Source organism: Lygodium microphyllum, chromosome 17 (genome assembly GCF_053477565.2).
Source record: "Lygodium microphyllum isolate KBCC chromosome 17, Lygodium_microphyllum_v1.1.10, whole genome shotgun sequence".
NCBI lineage: Eukaryota > Viridiplantae > Streptophyta > Polypodiopsida > Schizaeales > Lygodiaceae > Lygodium > Lygodium microphyllum.
In genome coordinates this window covers 82,298,112-82,304,111 of record NC_141151.1, presented here as the reverse complement: position 1 = coordinate 82,304,111, position 6,000 = coordinate 82,298,112, and positions in this window count along the sequence as shown.

Genomic DNA, 6,000 nt, shown 5'->3' with positions numbered 1-6,000 from the left:
ATTTGATTTCAACTATAGGTATCTTGGTCTGGCTTGTAGCATTTGGGGTGATTACCAGTCTAGCTAGCAACAAAGTTGCTCTATAATATTGTTATCTAATAGCCACTTCATGAGTAGCTTACTCTATGTAATATCAATCTCTAAGGCTCTCTCTCTTGGTATTCCTCCAACTCTGTTCCTACCTACGATTGGCTAGAACCCATTGGACATCATTAAGCTCTTTTTATTGGAGTAGTCTCTAAGCACATTGCTCTTGGTGATAGCTGGATAAGTGTTACAAGGTGACTCTTCCTAGCCTCCTCTCCTCCTTGAGATCAACTATGATTTCATATGTGGATCTCCTGTGGTGTGCTATTTTAGTTTGACAATCATATCATGATACGAGTTGTTATGTGTCAACTGGGAAATCGTCTAGGTCAAGATCTTAGGTACTTGTGTCCATGCTAGCATCTACCATATTAGTGGTCTCTTGAACCACACTACGGTATTAATGAGGGTGATTAGGTCAACTAAGGACACATATCTAATTGTAGTTCATTCCTTTCTTCACTCGGTTCTTAGGTGCTTTGAGGATGTTCACTTCTTAGTGATGGGTTTCTTGGTTTGTCTTCGTCATTCCTGGGGTGTTGCTGTTAGAATATCAAGCTCATAGTATGTATGACTGACATTAGTCTTGTCCAGCTGTATCAGCAAGTGTGGGACATTAAATAACTCGGTGGTTTTAGACCCAGTGTGAATGGTCCTACGGACCTTAGTACTATTGTATACACTTACTCTTTGTGTGTGGTTATGATAGAATGAATGAATGAAGAAGATGAGAGTATGCTTGCTCCTCACTCCGTCTCTGTCTCTCTCAATCTCAACATGGTATCAGAGCACCCATGACTGGGCTCTATGGAGTGAAGACACATGTTCTTGAAGTGAAGAGGGCTGACTGCCATTGACTGTTATTGTCTGTGCAACAAGGTATGCATTTTTTATCAGATGGAGTCTATGCTTCATGTTAGTGTTTAAGGCTTCTATGGGAGCTTTGGGGAGCACCCTTGAGCATATTTGAGTGCTCATCACCATTACCCTCAACTCCAAAGCATATGTCTTGTGTCTGGTATACTTATGAGTTAGATCACTGATTTGTGGACTATTTTGAGCTGTCGCTAGGCTGAAATACCCTGGTTTTTACTACAATTAATTGTAGCAAACTGTCATAAACAGTTGAGGATTGAACTTGGTCAGTCATACTTGTTGGCTTGTAGGAAGTTAGGCAATGACTAAATAGTGTCTGGTACAACATGGCAAATGCAGAAAGGACTGACAACATAACCCAGATAGTGGGGGAAAAGCTTGACAGTAACAATTATGCCATATGGAAGTTCCGCATGGAGAACTTCTTAATAGGGAAAGGCTATTGGGAGTTGGTGACTGGAGCGGAAGCTAAACCTGAGCTCCCAGATTGACCTACAATTACACCGAGCTTGGACAGAAAGAGCTCGTAGAGTCTTGCACTGGCTCTCTTTATGTATCTCAGATGCCATGGTAATGCAGATAATGAACTGCAGCTCTCCTAAGGATGCATGGGATATTTTGTTCAAGTATTATGGCACAACCACAAGTGCCAGGAAGATACAGTTGAAGCAAAAGTTCAACAACATGGAGAGGAAGAGCAGATCTATACAGGATTATGTCATGGAGGTTAAGACCATTGCGGATCAATTGGCATCTGTTGGTTCACAGGTTGAAGATCAAGACATGGTTTCTGTGACCTTGAATGGCTTGGGGCTTGAGTATAAGTCTTATGACACTTCTGTGTCTGTGTGGGCTGAAATGCCTGATTTCAATGAGCTGGCTGCATTGCTTATCCATGAAGAGGTTAAGCTTGGTTTGGCTGCAGGATCTAGCAGTTCTAAAAACAAGGATGCAGTTTTCTATTCCAATCAACGTGGCCGTGGAAACCGTGGTAGAGGCTATGGATTTGGTAGAGGAGGCTAGCAAAATGCATCCTATGGCAATAACAACTAGAAGGTATCAGATGCAAGAAGTGGTGGAAACTTTAGAGGCAGGGGGAGATCTAGCCCTAGAGGTAGAGGCTCCTGGCAATAGCAACGTCCATCTAACAATCCGAACAGGGATAAGGATTGTCATTACTGCGGGAAGTATGGCCATATTGCCAAGGACTGTTGGAAGAAGCATGGCAATCAGAAAGGAAAACAACATGGGCATTTTGCTACATCTAGTCAGGCAGATGATACTTCAGGAGATAGATTGTTTTCCATGTAGTATGTAAACGACAGAGTTGTGAAAAATGCACTGATGATGCAGTTTGGTACATTGATTCAGGGGCATCGAACCATATGAAGCCTCATGGTGATTGGTTCACTGATATGGTGGCTGAAAAAAATGGCTATGTCTGTACAGGTGATGACACACAGCATAGCATTGAGCATAAAGGCAAAGTGCCTCTTGTGGTTCATGATGGAAAAAAGAAAAATTTGCATGATGTATTGCATGTTCCTTCGATTACGAAGAGCCTAATGTCTATTGGTCAGATGACGGGGAGCAAAACTTGCAGGTTAGATTCAACAAGCATGGTTGCTTTATTGAAGAGTTTGGTAATGGATGCAAGTTGATAGCTCGCAGTCACATGAATGGCAGAATGTTTACTCTTGATGCTACCTTGCCAGAGCTAAATTCAGCTATGTTTGCCCATGGTTCTAGCACTATCAAAGACTTGGAAATTTGGCACAAGAGAGTGGGGCATGTAAATTTGCAAAGACTGCAAATTATGCAAAAAAAACAGCTTGTTACAGGTTTACCCAAGTTCCAATATTCAGATATTGGTCATGTATGTGATGCTTGCCAGTTTGGTAAGCAGTCGAGATTGCCATTTGTCAGGCATGTAAGGCAGAGTACACATCTGCTGCAATTAGTGCACTCTGATGTTTGGGGGCCATCCCATAATGCATCCATGGGAGGCTCGAAGTATTACGTGACATTTATTGATGATTACAGTCGCTATACTTGGGTTTACATTTTGAAGACAAAGGATGAGGTGTTTGCTGTTTTTCAGCAGTTTAAAAAGCAGGTTGAAAAGGAATTTGACTGTTATATCTCTTGCTTGAGATCAGATAGCGGTGGGGAGTATGTATCAAATGAGTTTGACAAATTTTTGGCTCAAAATGGCATACACAGGCAGCTTACCTGCAACTACAATCCTCAGCAGAATGGAGTAGCCGAAAGAAAGAACAGGGTCTTGATGGAAGTTGCTCGTGCCATGATGAATGAGAAGAAGATGCCGCTCTATTATTGGGTTGAGGCGGTTATGACAGCCATGTATATCTTGAATCCGAACTCCCACTGCAGGTATTCATGAGATGACACCGTTTGAGAAGCTGTATGGCTATAAGCTGGATGTAAGTCACATGAAAGTCTTTGGTTGTCTTGCTTATGTGCATATTCCAGATGAAAAAAGGAAGAAGCTGGATCCAAAAGCGCATAAGTGTATTTTCATTGGATATTCGCAGGAGAAGAAGGCATAAAATGCTATGATCCCTCTACCAGGGAGACCTTAGTGAGTAGGGATGTTATTTTTTATGAGATGGGTTCTTGGTATGTATCACCGGCAACAGTGCCATCGGATATGCCTTCCACTCATGTATCTACTGTTGATATGCAGCAGAGCACTGCTATGACAGGACCTAGTAGTCAGACAATATCCCCATGGACAGGGAGATTGAGGAGCTCACCGTCCACCGACACTAGTATGTCAGTGAGGGGGAAATATGATGTCGCAGATAAAGGAAAAGAGAAAGTTACTGAGGATGTATCTGGGATGATGACACCTGGTAGAATGACTTCTGGATATGAGTCTACTAACACTTTAGACAGTGAACTTGGTATTCTAACTATCTATACACCTGGCGCAAGGTAGAGCAGGTACATTTCGCCTCATGAGAGAGGGGAATCGAGCAGTGCACCACAGCTTAAACTCTCACAGAGGGTCAGATACCCTATTGATAGGTTGACATATAGTGGATACATTGCAAAGCATTATGCTTACATGACAAAAGTGGTGGAGATCAAAGAACCAGGTACATATGTTGAAGCAGTGGAAAATGAGAACTAGTGTGCAGCCACGGATGAAGAAATGAATGCCTTGGCTGAAAATAAGACATGGGATCTTGTGCCACTACCTGAAGGGAAAAAGACCATTGGCTGCAAATGGATTTACAAAATCAAATGTAAGTTGGATGGCAGTGTGGAAAGGTACAAAGCCAGGCTGGTTGCTAAGGGGTATGCACAATAGTATGGACTTGATTATGAGGAAACATTCAACCCTGTTGCCAAGATGGCAACCATACGCACTGTGATTGCCTTGGCTACTACTAGAGGGTGCAAATTACAGCAGATGGACGTTAAGAATGCATTTCTTAACGGTGACTTAGCAGAGGATGTCTATATGGTTCAGCCAGAAGGGTATGTTCACCCTGATTTTCAGCATTATGTATTCAAGCTAAAAAAGGCACTATATGGGCTGAAGCAGGCTCCGAGAGCTTGGCATGCTAGGATCAGTAACTACTTGCAAAGTTTGGAATTTATTGTTGGTAGGGCTGATCACAGCCTATTTACAAAGAAGACCGACAGTGGCTTGGTAGTGCTGGTCATATATGTTAATGATTTGATAATCAGTGGTGATGATGACTTGGGCATATAGCATGTAATGAAGATGTTGAAATCTGAATTTGACATGAAAGATCTAGGTGAATTGAAGTACTTTTTGGGTATTGAGGTAATCAAGTCTAAAAATGGTTTATGGCTGATGCAGAAACATTATGCCATGGAAATGCTGAAGAAGTATGGCATGGCTGAATGCAAACCATTGGATACACCCCTTGATTAGAATGTCAAGATGGACATTAGCACTAGAGCTGAAATTTAGGATGTGACTATGTATAGGCAAATGGTTGGAAGTCTGATCTACTTGACCATCACTAGGCCGGATTTGAGTTATGCAGTTGGGCTCATAAGTCAGTTTATGTAGAAGCCCAGGAAGCCACATTTGGATACTGTTAGGCAGATTATGAGATATGTTAAGTCCACTGTAGATTATGGGTTGTTCTATATGAGAGATAAGCCCTTGAATCTGGTTGGATACACAGATGCAGATTGGGCAAGATGCTCATATGATCGCACATCTACGAGTGGTTATTCTTTTGGCTTTGGAAGTGGCATGATCAGCTGGAGCAGCAAGAAGCAACCAACGATTGCATTGTCTAGCACTGAGGCAGAGTACAGGGGTGCTGCATTGGCAACATGTGAGATTTCATGGCTGCACAAGCTTATGGATGATTTGGATATTCAGGTGGATGCTCCAGTGACCTTATTATGTGACAATCTCAGTAGTGTACTCCTAGCAATGAATCCAGTTTACCATGCCAAGACAAAGCGCATAGAAGTACACTACCATTTTATAAGAGAGATGGTTCTTGTAGGGAGAGTAGATCTTATGCATGTGAAGACTGATGAACAGGTTGCAGATACCTTTACCAAGTCTTTGGGTAAAGATAAGTTCAGTAGTTTTAGACAGCTACTTGGAGTTCATCAGATGATTTGAGCTTGAGGGGGAGTGTTAGAATATCAAGCTCATAGTATGTGTGACTGACATTAGTCTTGTCCAGCCGTATCAGCAAGTGTGGGACATTAAATAAGTTGGTGGTCTTAGACCCAGTGTGAATGGTCCTATAGACCTTAGTACTATTGTATACACTTACTCTTTGTGTGTGGTTATGATAGAATGAATGAATGAAGAAGATGAGAGTATGCTTGCTCCTCACTCCGTCTCTGTCTCTCTCAATCTCAACAGTTGCAAGTCCTATTGGTGGTTTTGTTTCTCAACTTAAATTCCCTTTAGTGTGTTCCTTGTTAATGAAATTACTTCACCAATTTATGCCTACTCATGCACTCGAATGGTGTGATGCAGGGTGATCGATGCATGATTAGGCTTTC